The sequence below is a fragment of the Sminthopsis crassicaudata genome, chromosome 4 (genome assembly GCF_048593235.1).
Source record: "Sminthopsis crassicaudata isolate SCR6 chromosome 4, ASM4859323v1, whole genome shotgun sequence".
Classification (NCBI taxonomy): domain Eukaryota; kingdom Metazoa; phylum Chordata; class Mammalia; order Dasyuromorphia; family Dasyuridae; genus Sminthopsis; species Sminthopsis crassicaudata.
Genome location: NC_133620.1, coordinates 95,058,178 through 95,083,995, shown reverse-complemented (window position 1 = coordinate 95,083,995; position 25,818 = coordinate 95,058,178). Strand labels below are relative to the sequence as shown.

The window sequence follows — 25,818 nt, the reverse complement described above, 5'->3', positions numbered from 1 at the left end:
CCTTCCTTCCTTCCTTCCTTCCTTCCTTCCTTCCTTCCTTCCTTCCTTCCTTCCTTCCTTCCTTCCTTCCTTCCTTCCTTCCTTCCTTCCTTCCTTCCTTCCTTCCTTCCTTCCTTCCTTCCTTCCTTCCTTCCTTCCTTCCTTCCTTCCCTCCCTCTTTCCCTCTTCTCCTTCCTGATTCTCTCTCCCTAATACCACTTAAGCTTCCCTCTCCTACAGAAAAGGAAAGCTTGACTTAATCCCAAATAAACCTCAAATTTTTGAACAACAGGTTTCAGCAGATTAGGAGGAAGTCTAGGTAGGATCCCATGGCCTTTACTTCTAATGGAAGACGTCAGCTCAGGAGGCATGAGTTATTCCCAGGAATGAGAAATTTGAAAACACAAAGAAAAACAATTATATAAGGAAAAAATTGAGATTTGTCTGGAACTGAACAACCAAATTAGATTTGAAAAAGATCTGTACAGAATATGAAAGCAAGTGATGGTAGGAAAGGAATGACTATACGAATGTGGCTTTGCCTTCTAATATAAGAGTATATCATGAGAGCTAAAATAGCGATTGAACTGAGGCTTAAGAGGAACACTAAAAATAGCTTTAAAAATTAATTTTTTGAAAGCTATATTGGTGGAACAAAGATCAGAGAAGAAAAAGGACCACCACTTAAGATGGGGGAATAATAATGTATGAAACAGAGAGAAAAAAGCCATTATTATCTCATTTGATCTCACAATAATTGTCTGAGGTAGATACTATTATTATCTCCATTTTACAGATGAGGAAACTGAGGAGGAGAATAGTTAAGTGACTTGACTACACATTCATGTATATCCAGCAAGTAGCTGAGATATATTTTGATAACAATCATTCCAATGCCTTTGCCAAGAAAATTCCAAATGGATTCATGAAAAGTCAGACAAGACTAAAATATGACTCAACAAGAAGTGTCCCATGATTTTAGTGGGCAACTATCTAGGTGGTTCCCTAGAGAGTGGGCTCTGGAGTCAGGAGTACTTGAGTTCAAATCCACCTCAGTGTGACCCTACGCAAGTCACTTAATGCTGTTTGCTTCAGTTTTCTCCGCCAGTGTCTTTGCCAAGAAAACCCCAAATGGGGTCACAAAGAGTCACAATAACAGCTACAAAGTATTTGATAAAATATATTACGCTATTCTCCTCTAGAAGATGGAGGTAGATGGATTAGATGATAATACCACTTGATGTGTTTAGAACTGGCTGAATGTATTGGTCAAATAGCAGTTGTTAATGGCTCCAAGCCAACTTGGCAGGGGGTCTCCAGTAAAGTATGCCAGGGAGCTATACTTGGCTCTAAGCTATTGATTTTTATCAGTGACTTGGATAAAGGCATAAATGCCATATTTGTCAACTTTACAGATGGCATTAAGCTGGGAGGGGTGGCTAACATGCTGGGCAATAGAGCTGGGATCCAAAAAGGTCTTGACAGGTTAGTGTGATGGAATGGGTCTAATGAAATGAAATTCAGTAGCATTGAGTGTAACATCGTACATTTGGATTCAATAAATCAGCCTCACAAGTACAAGATGGGAAAGATATAGTTAGATAGCAGTTTGTCTGAATAAAAGAACCTAAGGTCTGTGGGAATTGCAGAAGGTTATAAGGTCAATGTGAGTCATCAGTATGGTGTGGGAGCCAAAAATAAAAGCTATTGTGATCTTGTGGAGAATTAAGATGGCTACTGTTTCCCAAAATAAAGAGATCCACTCTGGTCAGACCACATGTGGAGCATTGTGTTTATTTTTTTTTAAAAAATAATAATAGCTTTTTATTTCTCAAAATGCATGCAAAGAGGGCAGCTAGGTGGAAAAGTGGATAGAGCACCAGCCCTGAAGTAAGGAGGACCTGAGTTCAAATCTGGCCTCAGACACTTAACACTGCCTAGTTGTGTGACCCTGGGCAAATCACTTAATCCCCGGTTGCCTCAGCAAAAAAAATATACATCTTTTTCTTTTCTTTTTGCCTTTTTTTTGTAAAGACAGTTTTTCAGTATTCATCCTTGCATGCAAAACCTTGTGTTCCAGTTTTTTCTCCCTCCCTTTCCATTTCCTTCCTCCCCTAGCTAGCAAGTAATCCAATATAGTTATGAAGCTACATATACTTCCTTTTATTAATATTTCCTAATCATCTTGGTTCACTGCCCATTTGCTGCACATTGGTATATAGATAACGTAAGCCATGAATGTAATTTTGATTCCTTTTCCTGATATTGTGTATCAATTTATTAACTATTTAATTAACTAATTGACATTTATTAAACATCTGCTTTGTGCCAGTCACTGTTCTCAGTACAGGGGATACAGAAAGAGTCAAAAGATAATCCTTTCCCTGATGGAGTTGGAAAGATAAGCAAAAAATATGGAGAAACAAATTATATATAAGATAAATAGGAAGTAAATGAGAGAAGAAAGGCACTAGAATTAAAAGGGGTTTGGAAGGGGTTTCTGAAAAAGATGGGATTTTATTTGGGACTTGAAGCCATGGAAGCCAATAGGTGGAGAGGAGATAGGATATCCTGAGTCAGGAGTTCCAGACAGGGAGGTGCTGGGTTGATCACAGAAAGAAAGTACTTCACTATAGTGGTCACTGGGTTTCCTAAAGTATCCTAATTGTTGGGTGAAAGGCTCAGGATTAGAAATCACATCTCCTGGCTCCCAGGAAGCTAGATGGTATACCAGACAGAGCACTGGAGCTGCAGAATAGGGCTATTGATTCTCCATACTTTCATACTTAGCTCAGATACATTGTTCTAGGAGGAGCTGAAAGTTGGAAAAATTTGGCTTGGAATTATATCAGTTACCCTTTATGATAATAAACTTAGCAGTTACAGTTGGGCAGCTTTCTCCCTGTCCTTTTGAATTTTCAGCTTAATGTTCCCAATCTTGCTTGCATATATCTAGGCAAATATCTTCTTCCTTGTCCTAATAAGACATACTCTGTCCCTGGCCAAAAGCCATCACTCCTGTATTTTTAAATATAGTCTAGTACCATTCCAGGAGGTTCACCACTCGATGTCCTTTTGGTTACTTGGGAGCTATTTTTCTTGCTCCCTTCAGAGAAGAAAGACAAATTAGTAGTCATAATGGTATAATAGCAAGAGCACTGGATTTGGAGTTAAAAGATTTGGATCAGTCATTTGCTAAGCCTTTGTTTCTTTATTTATAAAGGGAAAGGTTAGATTGGATGACTTCTAAAGTCACTTCTAACTTTAAAATTCATTGATATATGAAATCTAAATTTTGTTCCCTGATGCCATCTTTTTAATAGTTCACATCTAAGTCAACCCTTGCAGGCAACCTATTTAAGTATTATCTACACTTCTCTCTTCATAATTTCTTGAAAAAGTTATTTATAAACCTCTATTTCCTCAGCTCCTGCTCTCTCCTCAGCTCCCAGTAACGGGGCTTCCACACTTCACAATTTTACTGAAAGTCTTTCCTCAAAGATAATCATTGACTTACTAATACAGCAGCCATTTTCCAGGTCTTGTCCTCCTTGACCTTTAAGTAGTATTTATTCCTGCCAGCCATCCATTTCTTATGGATAGATTCTTCTCCTTTCTAGTTATAGATCTCATACTTTCCTGGCTTTTTTCATGGGAAAAGTACTTTGGAGCCATGAAAATCTGAGTTCAAGTCTTGTTTCCGACACACACTTAGCAAACAATTCTCTAAAACTGAAGAAAGTGCCAACCTGCATTGGAGAGGGATTTTCCTTACCTGGGAGTTCCATATTTTAATGAAACCAGAGGTCTATCCCCTATTCCTATTCCTATACTTAGCTGTGCCACATGCTGTCTCCCTATATAAAACATAAACTCCTTGAAATCAGGGAATTTTTTTTTCTTTATTTTTCTCTTCTCCTCCTGGGGAAAATAGACTACCTGGCACAGAATAAGTACTTAATAAATACTTTTTGATTGATTTGATTTTGATTTGATTGTCATGGAATTATATATAATGTTTGAGAGTTTTCTAGGGGTGAATTAATCATAGTTCCCCTTATCTTAAATTCTTAGCCTGCATATTTTTTTCATGGTCAGTAGTATTTTATTTTTTTCAAATATTTATAAAGATGGTTTTCAACATTCATTTTTTGGAAAAATTTTGTGTTACAAATTTTTTTCTCCTCTCCCTTTTCTTTCCTCTCCACAAGACAGCAAGCAATCTGATATAAGTTATACATGTCTAATACTTTTAAACATATTTCCATATTGTGTCATAATTGACAAATCAGACCAAAAGGGGAAAAAAAACCATGAGAAATAAAAAGCATAGCAAGCAGACAAAAGATGAAAATACGATTCCATAATTTTTTAAAAGCAGTTCTTATAACCTTTGAGTCCTATCCTAGAAAATTAGAAATTTCATTTATGTAAATCTTTTGGTGTAGACTTATGATTTCATGAGTGCAAGGGATCTCTGGTGAAGAATCTCCTTCCATCAATTCTAAGGGGAACTCTTCTATAATATATAGTCTTAGAGAGCTGTTTTGGGACATTGAAAATTTAGATGACTTGTTGATGGCCTCTCTCTCTCTCTCTCTCTCTCTCTCTCTCTCTCTCTCTCTCTCTCTCTCTCTCTCTCTCTCTCTCTCTCTCTCTCTCTTTCTGTGTGTGTGTGTGGGGGGGGGGGTGAGGCTGGACTTAAAACCCAGGACCTTCTTGAGTGTAAAATTGGCCCTCTATTCACTATATCATGCTGTCTCTCTTCCATTTAAGTAAATGATTCCCATGAATAGGTTTGAACTGTGAACAATATATTTTTAATAATAGTTCCTGACTGGTGATTAGATTCCTCACAGAACTATACAGTGAGTACTAATGACAATATGTGATTTTCCTTCTTTGCCATCTATCTCTCTGATGTATTTATTGTTTTTCCCCCCTAGGGTACAGAGATCTCCTTCTCCAAATAAAATGTATTTTAAACACAGGTTTAGGACCCAGGAATTGACATTTGCTGCTCCAGAGCCACTTGCCCTGTTTCTGGGGGCCATGTGTGCTGGTGTGGAGTTGACGAATTATGAGTTGTATAGGTTATATGAAAAACCATGTTCATGCAGTTGCTATTATGCTGCTGGGACACGTGCTTTACAATGGCACTCATTATAGTTAATGGTCTGTTATCCTTTCCATTATGAGCCTAATTTTTTTTTTTTAGAGATCTGTAAGCTGGCCATAACAATTTGTTCCAGGCTGAAATTGAACCAATGGAGTCACAATCCTTTTCTACTTTTGCTCCTGAAAATTTAGAAAAAATTTTTTTTAAAAAAAGATATTTGTAGATTTGTAAAGATACAGGTATAAGAAAATGGATAGATGCTGAAACTGAGGAGGAAGAGCAATCCAGGAATGGGGGACCACCAAAGAAAAGGCTTAGAGCCGAGAGATGAAGCATCTTGTTTGAGGAGTAAGCCAGGAGATCGCTGTCACTGGATCAAAGAACATGGATGTGTGTGTGAGTGGTGAGGGAGATTGAGGTATAAGAAGACTTTTGAAAGGGAGGGGGCATAGCTAGGTTCTGAAAGTCTTTGAATACCAGAGAATCCTGGGATTTAAGGGAAGGAATTTAAATCCATCTGATCCTGGGACTTAAAGGAAGCCAGTAGGTGGAGATGAGGAGAGAGATTATTCCAGGCACAGAAGACAGTCAGACAAAATGCCCAGAGCTGAAAAATGGAATGCCTCATGTTAGAAATGTCCAGGAGGCTGGTGTGGCTAGATTGAAGAGTTTGTATTGGGGAATAAGGTATAAGAAGATTTGAAAGGTTAAAGTGGAGCTAGGTTATGAAGGGTTTTGAATGCCAAAACAGTACTTTTTCATTTGATCCTGCACTGATAGGGGAGTCACTGGAGTTTTATTGTGTTAGGGGGATGGTGAGGACTATAGTGCTTTAGGAAAAATTACTTTAGTGGCTAAATGGAGAATAAAAATGTGTTTTTCTTCTCAATCTTTTCTTTTGGTCTAAATTCATTTGGTTTTTGTTGAGATTACCTCACATTTTTCTTTTGTTTTTGCACTCTTTTGGCTTTGTTTTTAATATTTCTTGCCAGTTAATCAGAAAAACATTTATTTAGCACTTCCTATATGCTAGGAAACTGGGCTAAGCCTTTTGGTTTATAGAAAGAAAGGCCAAAAAAAACAGCTCCTGCTCTCAAGAAAACTCCACTCTTAATAGGAGATTACAACATGTAAAACAATTATGTATGAAACAAGATAAAACACATTAAAAAATTTGAGGCAGTCTCATAGGGAAGGCATTAAAATTAAGGAGTTATTGTCCTATAAAGTTATTGACTTCTAATTGCTCCATTCTAATTTTTCAGGCACTTTGTTGCTTGGGTAAGGTCTTGTACTAAGCTGTTAATTCTCGTTCCATTTATTTCTTCCCTTGTGCTTATTTTCTTTTTCATTTTTTCTTCTCCTAGTGTTGTCATGAAATTTATTAAGTCATTTTAAACTAAAAAAAAATCTCCTAGGAATTCTAGTTACGTTTGTGTCCAATTGTGTTTTTCTTTGATGCTTTGCTTAAAGATGTTTTTAAAATCGTTTCTCTTCATCTGGGTTTATATCTAATATCATCCAGAGCAAAGTCTTTCTGCCCTCCTGATCCAAGTTTCTGCTCAGGTTTTGGGTTTGAGCAATATACCTATGAACTTGCCCTGTATAAAGTTCCAGTTAGATTCAGCCTCAGTTGGCCACCTGTAAATCTTTGCCAATTCAGAGGCACAGAACTGGAGGTTGTCCATTGATCTGAGATTTCTTCCCTGGTTTATCTTCTGGGCTATATAGCCTGAGCTGAAGGCTAGAATTGAGATCCTGCTCCACTCTTACTAATCTAGCTATGCCTTGCCTTTGTTTGCCCTTGAGATACATCTTTTCTTGGCATATAACTTAGAGCCCACTTCAGCTTCTTACCTGAAACTGAATAGTGAGCAACAGATCTACTAGTTTACACCTTTTTTTGCACTCTGCACAAGTTTAGGTTTTTCTATGATGGATCTAAGCCCACTCTCCCAGTGCTGAAATGCTTAATTTTCCCATTCCTTGCTAGACTCAGTTTCAATACACTTCTCTGTCTCTACCAAATTTGTTTGGAAAAATGATTTACAGGGATTTCTTCTTGGATCTCCCAATCAGGATTTGTTCTATGATCTGTTTGGAAGAATTATTGGACAGATTTTTCTGTTCTATCATCTCACTGTTCTGCAATTTTTCAGTTGTTTTTTCTTTACAATATTTTAATGCCCAATATGAGCCAGATACTGGATTAGGTGCTTGCGATGTTGTTCATCTTTCCAAAATGAAAGGCAGCTGTGGCTGTAATTAACTGGTTTCACAATGGCAGTGGGGAGCAGGAGAGGTAAATGTGTTGTGCATTTATCTCTCAGTAGACTTCCAGATAGAATCATCCACTCGTTGACAATTCTGTCCCCAAGGTAATGCTTTATTCATTTAACTTCTGTTTGAGGTATCATATGGATGTTTTTATTGATTTTTTAAATATTGATGTCACTTTTCAATGATTCCTAACCCTATTTATCTTTCTTTTCCCCTTCTTCTCATAACAGAAATATAACTAAGTAAAATTAGTGAATGCTTTTTGTTTTGTCTTTGTGTCTCTATCACCTAGAACTGTGCCTGGAATAGAATACTTGCTTTGTAATTGCTTATTGAATTGAATGTTTGGCAATGTATGCCTCATTCCACACCTATAGTCCACCACTTCTCTGACATGAATCAAAAGACACACTTTGCTTTCACACCCTCTGAAGTCATAATTAATCTCAGCATTAATCAAATTCTGTAGTGTTTTGATGTTCTCCAAAATAACTTTAAAATAATGTCTTCTGTCTATGGGAAGCACAAATATAATATGTCACTCAGGTTCAACCAATTCCACTTTGATGCCATAATACCTTTAATGAAGACAACTTCCCTCAGTTCAGGAAACCATTCTGTTGAGAACAGAAATGTCAGCATAAATAACAACATTCATTTGCTGTTTATTTATGGGCCTTATCTGGGTGATGGCTCTTAGTCAAGACATTGAATTTTCTTATATAGGTTTATCTATATATCACAGCAAATAACTTATTCATGTAAAACCCTGTCTTCCAATACATTCCAATTTCTGGGGAGAAGTTGGAATACTGCCATGTTATATTTTACTGGACCAGGCAAGATATTAGACAAAGATATTAAGGCGCAGCTGAAGTGGGTTAAGTAAAGGGAGAAAACATGAGAATACTCCAAGGCGCTATTTTAAATCAAAGAGATTTTGATGTACTGAAAATGTCATTGCTATTGATTGCCTTTCCTCAGAAACTTTCTACTTTTTCTCATGATTTGGTTGAGGGGAGGGGCTGAAGACAATCAATTTTATGCCTACTGTATTTAGGTGGAGATTAGGTGAATTTATATTTGCATAAATAAATCAATATCAGTACAGATATATCCTTTTTCTCATTATGGAATTGATTGTGCATTTCAAGGCAAGATTGTGTGTGCGTATGTGTGTGTGTTTAACTATTTCATTTAAAAAAAAAACAAATTACTCTTTACTGCATTTTTCTTTTGAATTAGCTAACATCATTCATGTAGTCATTCAGTCTTTCAACATACACTCAGTAAGTATCAACTTTGTGTCTAACGCTTTGCAAAGTATCAGGGAAAAATATAAAAAGTAGCTAAAATGCAGGGTTCTTGCCCTCTTTGAGACTGCAGTCTACTAATACAAGGTATAAATCCAGGTAATTCTAAAATACAATATTACACATGAACTGCATGGAAAGGTAAGAAAAACAGGGATGGAGACCAAGATTCCTGGAGGAGGTAAAAAAATGAAAATAGAAATTGACTAGTAGAAAGAAGAATAATGAAACATCAAAGATAGTCTTTGCCAAATGGATACTGAACTTTTATCTTTTATCACATTTTATTGATACCAGTAATGAGTAATTGTTGAAAGTTTGAGTCTAGGAAATATCTTTGGTAGTCATTATTTTTATTTATTTATTTGCTGAGACAATTGGGGTTAAGTGACTTGCCCAGGGTTCACACAGCGCTGAAGTGTTAAGTGTCTGAGATCACATTAGAACTCAGTTCCTCCTGACTTCAGGTCTGGTACTCTATCCATTGCACCAACTACTACCTGCCCCTGTAGTCATTATTTTTAGAGATCAGCTGTGTTCTTGACTTACAGTAAATAAATATCTTATGGACATGGAATATAGCTTTTTTTTTTCCAACCCCCTCATTTTATTAAAATTTTTAAAATTCTATTTTATTTTTCAATTCTGAATTTCTCTTTTCCTCCTCTTTCTCTTTCACCCATTGAAAAATCAAGAAAAAACAAACCTTTTACAAAAATGGATAATTATGCAAAACAAATTCCCTCATTAACAAACACATGGCTTTTTTATTACATATCCACACTCCTCATATTGTGGTTTGTGTGTTCTTTCCTTACCTGGGGATTCTCTTTTCCAGTGAAATCACAGATCTAGTCTTTTCTCCTAGGTCTATTTACACTAGCTAGGGTGGAGTCAATATAGCCAATGACATTTTCTGACTTTTGCTAGAAAAAAAACCCCTTCCTTTAAGTTCACCACTGTTAGGGAAGCATGCTATAGACCCCAGCTTCATAAACTCTGTTTTGCAACCCCATATGGAGTCTTGTAACTGAATTTAGGGGTGTGAAATTATGATTATTATTAGTAAATGTTTGATTTGTATACCTATTTTATCTATCTATATACCTGAGGTGATATAAACATTTCTCAGGTGAAAAGGTATGGTGAGTGGAAAAAGTTTAAGAAGGAAGTTACCGATATAGCTCCCAGCCAGCATTTGAGTTGAGAGACCTCTGGCAAAAGTAGGTAATAGAGTGAAGAAGGAGACTTCCTGGGACCGCCAGCCTTCTGTTCGTTCTTAGAGGTTTTTCATATAGCATCTAGCTTCTTATTCCACATCCCATAGATTTCATGAGGAACAGGGGGCAGCCAGCTGTGATGTACTTGAAACAGGCAGCATTGACTCAGTAGGGCAATTAAACAATTTCACCTCTGACTAAGCTACCCATCAAGCAAGGAGGCAGCAGTTGGATGGCCAAAATAGCCATCTGTGCTCTAGAATTCTCTTGAATGCTCTAGAATTTTCCTGGTCTTTGGTCCTTCTTACCAGCCAATTACCACTCTCTAGCCTTCCAGCAGAAGTAGATTTGCAATCATTCCTCTGGTTTTGCTGGGGTAATCTTGTGAGTTCAAGACAACAGAAGGTACTGATAAGATTCGATTTGATTTCTCAAATGTAAAATGTCTTATAATTTTTTCTTTTAAAAATTTTTTACAGGACCCAGGCATTCAGATCTCATTTTACTTGATGGCTGTTTTCATTTAATCATTTAATTTTAAAATGCCTTTTGGGTGCATTGCACCATAGAACTGTTGCACACTTGGGTGGTTATTTTAGTTGATTAGCAAAATTAATAGGTGAGGAAAAAAGCATGGTTATGCTGAATTAGAGCTGGAAGAAATTTTGCCTTATCTTTTAGAATTGATTTTCAAAACCCAATTACTTTGACTATGATACATGGGGTTAGTGGTGGATTTTGAACTAAAGACCCTACATCCAAATTTTATCTCTACTTAAAACCTTGGAGGAGGCAATTAACTTTTTTGAATCTCAGTTTCTTTATCTGTAAAATGAGGGGATTACATTAAATAAGGAGACCTTAACCTTTTTTTGAGTCATGATGGACCTCTTTGGCAGCGTGATAAAAACTAGGGAATAATGAATTTAAATAAGTGAAGGAAATACTGACTTTTAATTAGAGGCTAGTGGAAAGTAAAGACATAGTATTTTTTTTTCCATCCCGGTTCACAGACTCCCCAAATCTATCCATTGTCCCTTCGGGATTCTTTGGATTTTGAGTTAAAATTTCTTGGATTAAGTGGTCTTTGAGGTTCCTTCCAGCCTTAGATCTATAATCCAGAGATTCCAAGTGTATGATGCTAAGTGATTTGCCTAAGGTCACACAATCCAGTCTATGCTGCCTCTTTCATGTTCCCCTAACAATGTTGTACCAACATTTTAAACAGAAGCTCAATTTTGGGACTAAATATGAAATATAATAAAAGAAATGACATTTATTATCTTTTTTGTTATTGTTGTTGTTGCCATATTTTTTTCTTAGTAACCTTGCTCTCTAGTGGTCAGTTTTTTCAGAGAAGAACCATGTACCAAGAGTACCAAGGCCTAGGATGGAGTAAACGTTTTGATTATATGCATTGACTAACAACTTCAGAATCTCTGTTTTTCAGATGATAAATTATCATTACCCTTATCCATTTTACAGAAATGTTGTAAAATCCACTCTTTTTCTGAATTTCTCTATTTCCACCACCCATTCTTGCATCTTTGGAGTCCTTTTCTTTTCTTCCTTCCATATATTCCAAATGGCTTTGGACTCAATAGTTTGTTTTTTTTTTTTTTTTTTTTTTTTTTTTCCAAAATCCTCCTTTCTCTCTAATCACATAAACAACCTAAGCCATTGGTTTGGCTGATACTACCTCTCTCCTAGACCATTTCAATGACTTTCTAATTGATCTCCCTGCTTTTTGTCTTTCCCTGACTTAATCCAACCTTCACATATCAGCTAATGAGATATTCCAAATCTATCTGGCTCTTTTTGGCCAACAAAAAGTCCCAGGCCAAGCCACTCTTGGTTATTGTTTGGGCCCCACCTGCCTCAGTGTGAATATAAATAGGAATTTTGTTTCCATTTTGGCCAAAACTCCTAAGGGTCTTTTCCTTTTGATTTTTCTGTGAGAAGGATTGATTAAAAAAAAAAAAAAAAAAAAAAAAAGACCATTCTGTGCCTCATTTCTTACCTCCCCTTAACCACTCAATAGGAGGTTTCTTAAACAAACTGAGACCTGTTAAAGACCTTAGCTTAATAAGGACAAGGTCTTCCACTGCCTCCAGGTGTATCTCCAGTCCTGATCTAGATATGGCCATTGGACCCCAATGACTTTGAAGGAGAAAGTAAAACTGTTGATTTTGCATAGCTCTCACTTAAATCCAATTCACTTGCATGTTATGCCATTATGTCCCTGATGTTATGGTCTTCCTTCCAGAATGAAGGATAAACAAAGATAAAATGATATTCCCGAAGCACAAATCTACCCATGTCAGACCCCTCCTAATACACTTCAGTGATTCCATTGATAGCTAATTCTGTATAGCTAGACACTTCAATTCTATATAGATACTCCAATGATTCCATTGATAGCTAATTCTCTGTAGCTATAGCCTAATCTTATATAACTAAACATTCCAATTCTATATAGCTATACACTCCAATGATTTCATTGATAACTAATTCTATATAGCCATACACTCCAATTCCATATCACTATACACTTCAATGATTTCACTAATAGCTAATTCTAGATTCGCTCTAGGATCAAATACAAAGTCCTCTGTTTTACATTTAAAGTCCTTCACAATTTGGTTCCAGACATTATATATTATTCCCCTTCACCCATTCTATGATCTCACCAAGTTGACCTTCAGTTATACCTCATATGTGAGATTCCTTCTCTCATCTCGGTGCTTTTACATAAACAGTCTCTTAAAATTAATTCCTCCTCATCTTTGCCTCTTCTAACATATAGTTTACTTAAAAACTCATTTCAAATACCACCTCCTACATGAAACCATTCAGGATCCTGTTTAGGATCCTTGCAGCTGCTTAGTGCTTCTCAATTATCTATTTTATATCTACTTGCATTTTTAATACCTATATGAGGACATTTTCTGTCCTCCTTTAGAATGTAAACTCCTCAAGGACAGTGATTTTTTGTTAGCTCCTAACCCAGTAGTTGGTACTTAATAAGTATTTACTGATTGACTAAAGAAACCTATAAACACACTTCTTGCTCCTTAGGAAAGAAGCCAAATAGACCATAATTCTTTTAATTGATCAGTCACCATTTTTTATAGTACATTTCTATAGGACAAAAAGATTTCCAAGTCTCCAGTTTGCTTATTTCAAGAAAATTTTCATATCACCCCCAAAATTGAGATTTTGGGATTGATAGAGTTTGAATTTATATCCATTTTTAATGTTTAATGATTTATTGATTTAATAAAATCTTACATGGATTTGGAGTCAGGAGATTCAGCTTGGAAATCTGGTTCTCACATTTTTAATGCTATGTGACCATGCCAACTGGGGGATAAATTTAGTTGGATTACCTCCCTCTCAGGGTTGTGAGGAAAGAGATTTGTAAATCTCAATGCATTTTATATGTATAATACACAATTTATATAAAGCATTATATAAAATATAAAGCTGAACAAAGGCACTAAGACTTTTGGGACATTCTGTATAAATAATGGGGGCTAGTACAGTTATTTATTACATATAGGGTGTTCAATTCCCCAAACATTATATTTAAGTCTATTATTATATAGTATAGTGATTATATTATAGGGTCGTTTAATTCCACAAACATTAAACCGAAGTCTCTACTGTGTGCAGAATTAGGTTCTAGGCTGGGGATGATGGTTTTCCAAACTAAAACAATCCCCCCTAATCTTTCCCTACCATTCTCATAGAACTAGCTAGAGAATCAAATGAAATAATGCATGTAAAGTGCTTAACAAATGTAAGCTATTTTATCTGTAATGATATAGCAATGAAGGTTTCAGGGGGTGCTAGAACTCTTCCCAGTATTTAGAATTATATTGGGAAAAGCTGTAGCACCTCCTGAAACAAAATACTCACTTTCACTGCTGTATCATCTATCCATTTATCCATCCATCTATTGATCTATTTTCAAATCGGATAATAATGTGATTAATATCACCAGTGAGGGACAGTATTGGGATATCAGTGGATAGAGAGAGATTTGACTACAGAGTCAAAAAGGTCTGATTTCAGGTTTCTGATATATACTAGCTTTATTACCTTGGACTGGTTGTTTAATCTCTCCCTGTCCCAGGAAAATTTCAAAGACCATAAATTAGGTAAGAGGCCTGATTTGTGTTAGTAGAGGGATTTTTCTCTGAGGCATTTCTCTAATCCCCTCTTCTTAAACTGTGGTTCTCAGACCCCATATGGGCTCCTGTCTGAATGCAGGGGTCATGAAATTATTTTATTTTATTATTATTATTACTTATTTATTTCTAATCAATGGACTCATTATAAATATGTTAATTGCTTTATATTTATTATCAGTAAATGTTTGATTTGTATACCTATTTGATATGTATATATGAGGTCATACAAACATTTCTTGGGTGAGAAAGGACAGCAAGTGGAAAAAGTTAAAGAAACTCTGCTCTGTACTAGTGAAATCACAGGAATGACAGGGTATGCTAGTTCCAGCTTGAACAGATTCAAAAGAGCCAATTGTTAGATATTCAATGTAAGCTTTGGAAATAAGCAAATGGTACATATTGGAGCTTGTTTTATTATTTTATTGTCTAGATTTCAGAAAGTGAGAGAGAAAATGTTAATAATGCAGATGAAATTCATTAGCTTCTTGTTAAATATTTACCAGCACATTGCTGGACACACACAGAACATAAAAAAAGTATTGTTACAAGAGGTGACTGGGTGGCACAGTGGCTAAGATGTTGGACTTGGAGGCAGAAAGAAAAGTATTCCAATCCTGCCTCAAATACTGGCTGTGCAAAACCTGTTAGATCTCAGCCTCTTTTGGCTTCAGTTTCTTCATTTTGAATATGAGGATAATAACAGCATTTAAGTCACAGGATTGTTATGATAATTAAATGAGATGATATATGTAAAGCTCCTCCCAAATCCTTAAAATGCTATATAAATATTCCTTATTGTTATTATCATTAGGCTAAGGAACTGGGTCAATGTTGATTTTGTTAAGTAGATAAGAAACTGACAGAAGGTTAAAATGGTTCTTGTCCCTTCTGGGCAAAAAGGCTAAAGAAGCTCAGTGAGATTGTGTCTGATGTCAGTCTTATGGAATTCTTTAGGAATCTTCCTGTATAAACAGGCCTTGTTCTTAATATAAGCTATTGCCCACAGACTACCTTCACTTGGGCTCCAAAGGGGAAATTCTCCAGGATGTAAATTAAAGGGAACTTTGAGATCCTTTAAAAAACAAAAACAAACAAACCAAAAACCCCCCACTAATTTTGTAAAACTGGGCTTTATGGTTCTGGGAGTTAAAAGTGCTCCCATTATTTTTCCTTTGCTGTTTTGTCAGATACTGTTCCCTCTGAATGACCTTTCATGATAATTGGTAGTAATAGTTAACATTTATGTTGTGCTTACTATTTGTCAGGTACTGTTATAAGCAGTTTATACTTATCTCATTTAATCTTTACAACAACTCTGGGAGATAGGTTCTGTTATTACCCCCATTTTGCAGATGAGGAAACTGAGGCAAACAGTTAAATGACTTTTCCAGGGATACATAGTTAATCCATGTCCAAGAATAGACTTTAACTCCAATTTGCCTGACTCCTGGCCTGACATTTTATCCATTAAACTACCTAACTGGCCATAATAATTTATTTTTAAGTTATTTGTCCTCGAATTAATTCAAGTAAAGGAAGCATCTTGAATTTTTTTCTTCCCTCTAAATCACTCATTACTTTTCAGACATTATTTCATGAATTCTCACCACAAACCTGTCTCATAGGGAGGGATCACATAGATTATGACTCAATAATGTTATTTTCTACATTATTATCTTCAATCTTAGGAACAGAGGAATTTTAAAAATCTTGATTAGCATTTCCAGGACAGTTAGTTAATAGTTTATTCTTATAGAACCAAGATTTCCTGAATTTTGCTCTTTAGTATTCAATTTTTAAGAAAAAAAAAGTGATTAAGGAATTGCCATAGTTACTTGGATTTATGAATTTTGTCCATAAAGATAGTCTGATATATATCCACCTTTTCTTTGTTTTGAGAGAAGAATGCAAGATGGCTTTGGTCATTACTACTAGATTACTGAAAAACCTATTCTTAATTCTAGCTCTTATTATATACCTATTTTTTCAAAGACTTACAAAGGTTGAGGAGAAGTGGATTTAGATAATAACCTTTGAGTTTTATAACTATTTTTCTTCTTAAGCCTTGTCCCCAAAATGTATTTAAAGAGAATTAAAAATAATATCTTATCTTATTTGTAGCAAAAAGGCATGTTTGAGGGAATCATCTGTAGTTTTTGTCCTTCAGTTTTCTTTCTGCAAGGACATTTGAAGAACCTTATTACAGTATTGTGATGTAAAAGGTTAAACAGATACCCCCCAAAAGCAAAGTGAAAGATAAAGAGATGACATTGTTCAAGCTCTTAGAAACATGGAACTATTATTTTTCCACTCACGAGAAAAGTCTAAGATGAGAAGGAGCTCCTTCTGTCCTACTGATGACAAAGTAAAATCTAGACTAAGAAACTTTTGATATTCCAGTGCTGCTGCTGCTACTTATAATGATAATGACAATGGGTGGGATAACATATTTATGTGGTACTTTATAGTTTATAAAGTTTTACACACAATAACACCCAAAAGGAAGCTAGAGCAAATTGTCTGACTTACTAAAGTCTCATTTTTTAAAATCATGGAATGTCAGAATTAGGAGGAACACTGGACATTATCTAACCTCCTCAACAGTCCCTTCAGTATTCATCTAGCTTTCACTTAAAAGTCGCCTGTGAGACAGAAGGTCTATTACATTTTTGGATAGTTCTAATTATTAGGAAGATTTTTCTTACTTTGGATATTGCCTCTTTGATGCGTGTATGTGTTTCATATGTGCTTGATTTGGGAACAGCTTTGGACTCTAAAATTCCTTTTAGTTCTAAATCTGTGATTCTATGATCCATGATTGTATGGTCATACATATGAAAAGGGCAGATGGGAACAATTGAAGAGCACAGTGGTTGAGACAGAGAACTGCTACCCAGATGATTGTATTGAGAGAGGACCTGTTTGAAGGCAGTGCAATGACTGAGGTAACAAAGGCTACAAGAAATTGTGATCCATCAGTTTATTTGCATGTTTTTTAAGTTTTAGAGATTATAATTGACAATTATAAATCAAAATAATTGAGTATTAAGAAAAGATTATTCATAAAATTTGTTGAGTCATAGTTACTTGACAAAAACATGGATTTCTTGAGTTTTTATTGGTAATGGTATACATTTCTGACACCAGGAGTGTGACTTTAGGAACGGGAGGATACTGGGAGCTAGAGAAGAAATGAGCCCTGAGAACAAACTATAGGAAAGGAACAGGCAGAAAATAAAGCAGGAGAGTAAATTGATCCTAGGAGGGGCCAAAAGAAACTGGGGCAGGAATTTCCAGTTGAGGTCAGTTTGATGGAAGCCTGCTGATTGGAAAAGAGAGATTCCCTTGACGATTGCTGGCAAAGTCTACATCCACTGCTGAAATGTCATTAGAAGACCCTTCCATTCTGCGGCTGCTCTCTAGTGCCATCTACAGGCTGAGAAAGAAGAAACCTCTCAAGGATATCTGATGCTATCTCCTGGCTTCTCTGGCTTGGGAGGGAGAAACAGAGAACGAGACTTTGTATCTGCTTTGTTGGGAGAAGAATCTTGGAGCTGGCTGCGCACAGCAAATCTCCTATGCTCTTTGAAGGTTTGGGAGCTTGGTAGTTCTTTGGCTTAAAGAAATGACATAGTATTGAAAGTGAAACACTTGTTTTTAGCTAAGGTGGAGTATTTTTGCCTGGCCCGGGGGACTAGAAGTGACTTTGCGGTGCACACTGTTGCTGAAGGAAACAAAATTACCACGTCCAGATTTCTGAATTGCTCTAGGCACATGCATTTCCACATTCATGGACCCTTGCTAGTTTCTCCTGGTGACCACTCTTCCCCATGCTCACTCTGCACATTGACGGGAGTGTGTGACTCAGCTTTATCGAGTAGAGTATATTGGGTAACTGATCATATCAATGCCTGTGAATATCACTTTTGCAACTTGATGGCAGCTAGATTATAATGAAGATAGACTAAAGCAGAGGTTCTAATTGGTCTCTTGCAATTGTCTAATTGAAAGATGTGAATATGAATAAGCATTTATCAAAAGAATAGCAAGCTGTCACATGAAAGATTATTCTAAATCATTAACAGTAATTGAAACAATAATGAAACAGTTTGAGGTTTCATTACGCAAACTGGGCAAACATGACAAGTCACTATGAGAAGCTTCGGGGAAAGACATTTATATCAACACACCATAGGTGGAGCTCTGAATTGTCTAACCATTCTGGAAAGCAACTTGAATGATTATTTTTAAGAAGTAGCTAAAATATTTGTACCCTTTGATCCAGAGATCCCATTGCTAGGTGGTGAAAGATAGGAAGTTCCTATGTACAGAAAAATCTTCATAGTAGCACTTGTTTTTCCCAACTAGAAATCAAAAGACCATAAGTTGGAGGACGACTAAACAAATTGTGGCAATAAATGAAATAGAATATTATTACACAGTAAGAAACAGTACCGTATAAAGATTTCAGAGAAGCCTAGGAACATTTGTGTGACTTAATTCAGAATGGATTAAAGAACCAGAGAGTACAGCAGTAAAACAGCAGCAGTGATAAAACTTCTGAAAGTTGGCTAATTATAATTATCAAGCTTAACTCTGGAGAAATGTTAAAACACACACACACATACATATATCTTCTACTTTCATTGCAGAAGTGTGGGAACTTTTAACATTTTAAAGAATTAAAAAATTTTAAAGAATATTTTAAATACTGACAAACTGGGTCATTGTATTTGTTAGTTTTGCTGAACTAGTTAGTTTTACATTTCTCCCCTTCTTTTCATTAATATTTTTAGACAAAAGAGACAGCTCACTGCATAAGGAAAAGGGAAGGATATATTTCAAAATGAAAACGTTGTGAAAATAAAAGGCATGAAAAATAAGATAAAGTTAAACTAATGAAAAAGTCGTTCTGTTCTAGATTATTGTTTGTAAAAATGCTCTTATTTCCTTCTCATTCCTTCACCAAGGGTTTAATTTATTCTCATTAAAACTGAATAATCCCCCATTTCTACAAAGAAGAGAGGGAGGTCAGATTTTTTTTTTTTCTTTCTTCAGGATTAACCTTGGTCATTTTAATTGTAACTACAGATTTTATTCATTATATTAAAATTGTTGTTTTTATATATATTGTTTTCTCACTATACTTACTTTCCTCTGTATCAGTGCATATTAAACCTTCCCATTACATAAGATGATAAACAAGCTTATTCTCAAAAATCTATATTGCTTGTTTACATATTTATGGCTTCATTGAAGTCAATGATAAAATTTTTGGAAAGAGTCAAGGAAAGATGGGATTTTACAGATCTCTTTTAATATGAACATTAATTTTCTTTGTTCCTGATTATTCAGTCAATTCTGACTATAACAGCTCTACTATCATTTAGTTTATACCTTAACATCTTTTCCCAAAAAATAGCATGAGAAACTTTATCAAATTCCTTACTGAGAAATTTGGTTATATTTAAGGTATATTCTATTTATGACATTTTCCTGATAAGATTACTGAAGAAAAAAAAAAGTAAATTAGTCTGGAACCACATTGCTTTGAAAACCTATGTTATATTTAACATGTATTGTACTACCTGCCTTCTGAGGGATGCGGTAGGGGGAAAGAGGGGAAAAGTGGGAACAGAAGGTTTTGCAAGGGTCAGTGTTGAAAAATTAGCCATACATATGTTTTGTAAATAATAAAGCTATAATAATAATAAAAAAAGAAAAAAAAACTGTTAGCTCTTGGTGATCTCAAATTTCTTTTTGAAATGCTTACATATCATTCCCTTAATATTTTTTTCTAAGATTTCCCCAGGAATTGAAGTCTAGTTCACTAGTGTATAGGTTAAAGATTATTTCTGTCTCTTCTTCTAACTTGTTCTGAAAATCATTGAAATGCAGAATCACAGAATTTGAGTTGAAAGGGACCTTAGCAATAAGTCCAACTTATACATCAAACTCAATCCATCCTCAAGAATTTATTAAGTACATATTATGTTTCAGTAATTGTGCTAAGTGGTGGAATCCTCACTATAGCAAACCTGACAAGTAAATCCAATTAGGACCATAATCATAAACAGTTCTTATTTTTATTAATGTCAAGCTCAGGAATAGATGGTCATTTTATTAATCATAGTTTTTTCCACTTTCCAATTTATCTTTACGGTGTTACTGTAATGAATTATTCTCTTGGTTTTGCCCATTTCTTTCTTCATCATTTTACAAAAGTCTTCAAAGTTGTTTATTTTAATAATATTGATATAAATTATTCTTCTGATTCTGCTTCATTTTGCATTATTTCATACAAGTCTTTCCATATCTCTTTGAAATTCCATGCTATTCAATAAATAATAAGTATCTACTATGTGCCAGACATTCTCTTAAGGCTAGAACTATCTATTTCCTCATTTCTTGTAACACAGTTTATTCCATAACACTCATATATCCCAGTTTATTCAACTATTCATCAATGAATGCATACTCCTTTAGTTTTTTTTTGAAATGACCAAAAAAACAAACCAAAAAAACTCCTGCTATAAATATGTGTATACATACTGAACCTTTTCACTTTAAAAATTCTTTTTGGATTTAAGCCTTGCAGTGATTTAATTGGATCAAAGGACATATACTATTTAGTAATTTTTATGTATAATTTTAAATTGTTTTCTAGAATGCTTGTATGCATTCATAGGTCTGACAATGTATAGTGTACCTATTTTCTTATAATTCTTGTAGCATTTGCCATTTTTCTTTTTTTTTTTTTTTTTGGTCTTTTTTGCTCCTCTGATAGATATAAAGTAGAACTTCAGAATTGCTTTAATGTTCATTTCTCTTATTAGTGACTTAGAACATTTTTTTTTTCTCATGACTATACATAGTCTGGGCTTATTCTCTTTTAACAATTTTCTGTTTGTATCCTCAGACCATTTTAGCAGAAACTTTTATGTTTGATTTAACCAAAATTATTTATTTTATTTTCTGTGATCTTCTATCCTTTGTCTAATTATGAACTTTACTTCTATCTATAGATCTGATAGGTAATTTTTCTAATTATTTATATAATATTATATATAATGTAACATTTTAGATAATATTATCACATTATATATTATATTGACTTGCCTTGCTCATGAGCAATTATTTTCTTATAATTATTTAAGACTGCATTTCTGTAAAAAAAAATGGCTTTAAATTGCATTTATGTAGTTCTTGCATGTATATTCTTGTATGTATATTCCTGTTTTTTAAGATATCTCATATTTGATTTTTTGAAGTTTTTTTTTCTTTTAAGCATTTAAATTAAGCATACTTTAAGCATTATTAAGGTAATTTATTTTGTTTTTGTGTTTTCTTTAGTAGTTGTATATTCTTGCCTTTTTAAAATTTCTGTTATTTTGAGATATTTTCAAATCAAATAATCTGCTCAATTTATTATTTTTTTTGGTAGGAGTGCTTGAAATATCTTTTTTATTGTGCACCTATCTTTTTTCATTGATGATTGGTTCAGGTTGGCAGGGCATGTCATTTTGGGCTGTACTTGAGTTTCTTTGCTTTTTAAAAACATATTATTTATTTCCTTTTTTTGGTTTCTAGTAAGTCCAGAATAATCTTATATTATTTTAATTTCCCTTCCTTTCAGAATTTGTTGTTTTACATTGGAATTGTTCAATTTAACCACTGAGCAGGAGTAGGAAGGCCTCTTGGGTGAAAAAGGGAAGAAGAAAAAGACCACAGGGATCTGATAGGAATTTGACTCCATCAATCAAAAGGGCTATCAGGTCAGATAAAATAGCACTGTGGAAGGAGACTAGAAGAGGAGTATAGATGTCCTTTCTTCTTCCTATGCCAGAACCTCTGAAAGTAGGAGAAGGAAATAAAAAGAAGGAAGCAGAGGTAGCAGAGTACCCAAAGCAAATTGGGGTCCTTCAAGACTGGAGAATTACCTCCATTCCCTGAGGGATTCTGGCTCTTGGCCAGTCCTGACTCTTCTAAGCCATCATCTTAGAGTGTATCTGAACATACCCAACACATTATATATACTTGCTTCTGTTCAGAGAAGAGAATGGGACTGTTGACTTCACTTCCTCAAAATGTTGATTCTATAAAAAGTGATACAATTCTTAGGAGATACTAGGGACTAATTTGTGTTTAAGATAAAGTGAGTCATAATCTCATTTCAATTCAATAGGTCTTAATTTAATTCTGAGTTCCCCAGTGCTTTGAGGGAGAGAATTGTAAACCCAATAAATCAAATAGTCTTTTTGGTTTTCATTCAAAAACTTATAAAGTAATGGGGAAGATGGATCGCATGGACAAATGAAATCCAGAGGTGATTTCAAATTCTCATTGTTGCCTATGTTGGTTTCAGTCTCATCAAATTTATACTCTCAGGCTGGCTACCCAATCCACTTAGCATGCTTCCAAACCACTTCTCCCAATGGGCTATGAACATAAAAAGCAAACCCATTCTTACACAAACCAAAAAAGCTCATTGTAAAGCCCAAGCTGCTTTCCTCACCCAAGTTTGACACTCACACAGCATATTCTAAACCTAATGCCTATTGCATTAATGCTGTGTTGGATTATCCTTATTATTTTTTCTCTTTTAGTCAACAATTTGACTGTGTCACAAAATGCTACCTTTCATGTGTTTAGTGAAGGTATTCATAAACAGGAGAATAACCAAGAGTCTAGAGAAGGAAGAAATAAATTACAAATCCCATAATGAGTATCCAACTAACATCAATAGAGTAACTACCATAGTGAATTGTCACAGTCAATTAGGACTCTGAGCCAATAATAATAAAGTATTTGGCTAAGTGAATGAATGTATTAGACCTAAAGATATAATCACAAGTGTGACTCATAAATGAAATAAAATTATTTATGTTGCTAATTTTTCAATGGTTTTTCAATATGACTTTCAATGTCTTTGGTGGCTACTAGTTTAAATGGTCTGGGAAGAAGTTAGTTGTTCACTTGCTATATTGTAATGTAGTTTCTAGGAAGCAGATAGGATCATGGAAAGAGTTGGAGGCAGAATATTTGGGTTCCAGTATTGAGTCAACAACTTTCCAATCAGTGTTCTTAAGGGTACAAATGACCTTGGGCAAAATACTTTGTCTCAGTTTCCTCAACTGGTAAAATGAGGAATTAATGCTGCTACTTATCTGCAATAAAGAAATATCAACTTCAGCACATTTCACTTAATATCTGATATTATGTAAGGCACTGTGCTAGGACATAGGGAAGTTGTAGAGCTCAAAGGTGCATGTCCTAGTTGGGCAGCCTTGACAAACAGCAGCTGGTCTAGGCTTATTGACTTTTTGTTTAGTATGAACTTGTTGACATGGTGATCCTGTATCTTCTGATGGTACCGACAAATCATTGCTTACTTTTATCATTTTCCTTTGGATAGTGATGTTAGTTAGGATATGAGGGCTTTCACTGTATTAGCTTTTGCTTTCCCATGCCTGTCTGAATGTGGTTTCAGAGTACCTTTAAACTAACCCTACATATTTTACCCGCTTATATAGCTAATGGCAAATATTACCCAAGGATTGGCTTGATTGTGCTCTTTCCTCCTATATTGTAAAAGTCAAGTCTCCAAACAAACAAACAAACAAACATGAAAACAGGTTAAATTATGAGCTAAACAATAAACAAATAAGGCTTGGTCAGGTCTCTCTCTCTCTCTCTCTCTCTCTCTCTCTCTCTCTCTATGTATATATATATATATATATATATATATATATATATATATATATATATATATATATATATATATATATATACATATATATATTTTTTTTAATGTATTCTTCCAGTGCTGTATAATTGTGAGTCACAAAATAACCTTTAAAAAACTTAAGTTGAAAGTCACTTATAGGATAATGGAAAGATACATGGTGGGTATGAGTAGATTGTTAAAGATTACCAACCTTGAATTGTGCAGAAGGGCTGTAAAGCATGTTATCAGAGAGATGCATGCTTGGAAAAGAAGGTAGGCGAACCATGTACCAAGAATTGGGGATTTCTTTTGGAGAGCCTTCATGTCCCATTGCTGTCTCAGGTCAGGAAAAGTAGATGAAGAACCTTAGAAAATGGAGTGAGCCCTCTTGTGTTGGATTTAGGGGAGAACATGGAAGAGATTTCATGAGATGGGTTAGAAGGCACAGATAGGTAGTGACTTGCCTTACCATACTGATGAGATAGTGGATCCATTGAGGTAAGTTCAAACTCAATATTTGTCCCTAAAGTCCCTTCTTTTTGCCTTTCCTATTTGCTCCATTGTTATATGACTTCCCTTTCCATTCATTCATGCTTGTTTCCTGAGCCATTATGGCCAAAGAATTTCTACCCATGGAAGTGGGCTTGTAAGTGGTGAGCCTTTCAGTACTTAGATGGGCTAGTTTTTAAACAGTAGACTGCTGCCAACACTGTATTTGTAGCCTTTCTAGCCTTGTAGACTCTGTGCTGATCAGTTAGTTGTCAAGCATTTATTAAGCACTGTAATACATATCAGGCACAGTTTAAACACTGGCAAGATATAACCAGAATTATCTGCATGTCCTGATAAGGTATCAGGGGGGTGCTTTAGAGGTGGTTTGATTCATGATCCATTAAAGCACGAATACATTTTTGTGTGAATTCTTCATGTAAAGCACTTCATGTCATAATCTTAGTACTCTTAAAACTGGTTCTTTTTATACTTGTAAGTTTCCTAGTCCATTTCTTTGTGGCTCTATCAGTAAGTGAACTCATTTACAACATCTTTCAACAGGTAATGAGTCTTTGGGAAGTGACCAAAGTGAAGGCAGAAGAGGAAGGAAGAAGAAGGTAGAATTGCTTTGACAGAGGCAGTTCTTTCTGAGGAAGAAGTCGGAATAAATGTCAGTACTGGTTGTGACCTCCAGAGACTGCTTCTACAGGAGCTATTGTTAGATCAACTCCTGCTCCTGCCATGAGAATGGGAGCCACTCTCTACTCCATTTTGATAGATACCGAAAAGAGAAAAAAGAATTCTAGGAGAATCTTCGGAGATTTAAACACTTTCTGTCGCTTTCCCCATCCTATCAAGGGTTACCCAGATTGAAACTGTGTTGATTCTGCATGAAATGGCCTCTTTATAGGAGCAGTATCCATGGTCTTGGACGGGAGGTAGGAAGTGGGTCCTCATGTTTCAGACTTTGACGAGAGAGAGAGATAAGAGACACACTTCTACACTGTATCAATTATCTACAATAATAAATAAAATCAAAAATAAAATAAAATCAAATTTTAGCCTTGAGTTCCTTTTTTTGTATGGGTCTAAGGCATAGCATAACATATATATATATATATATATGTATATATATATATATATATATATACATATATATATATATATATATATATATATGGTTTGCTTTTAACTGTATTATGGAAATTTTGTTTTGAAACTAGAAAAGACTTTCTGCATCATTTAATCAAACACCTTTATTTTACAGGTAAGGAAAGTGAAATTTCAGAAAGATGTTTGATCATGTCAAGGTTATATAAGTAATATTAGGATAGTTTCCCCTGTCTTCTGGTAGAGGTTTCTTTCTACTCTAACATCTTCTAGCACTAACTCTGTGATCTTCTGTTGTCTTGTAATCAATTTTATTTTTAAAAAGTACTCAAGGAACAGGTACAGTTTCTGACCTATGCATGTATTCATGGTAATATTCATT

At 35.0% G+C, this 25,818-nt stretch overlaps 1 long non-coding RNA gene across 2 annotated transcripts in view; it reads left to right on the top strand.

Moving 5' to 3' along the window:
- LOC141565538 (uncharacterized) overlaps positions 1-25,359 on the top strand; it is a 160,758-nt gene extending 135,399 nt beyond the window's left edge. For both annotated transcript variants that reach the window (XR_012489050.1, XR_012489051.1), the window contains exon 3: positions 24,888-25,359. This is a non-coding gene — a long non-coding RNA (uncharacterized LOC141565538). The remainder of the gene's footprint in view (positions 1-24,887) is intronic.
- Positions 25,360-25,818: the final 459 nt, after the last annotated feature.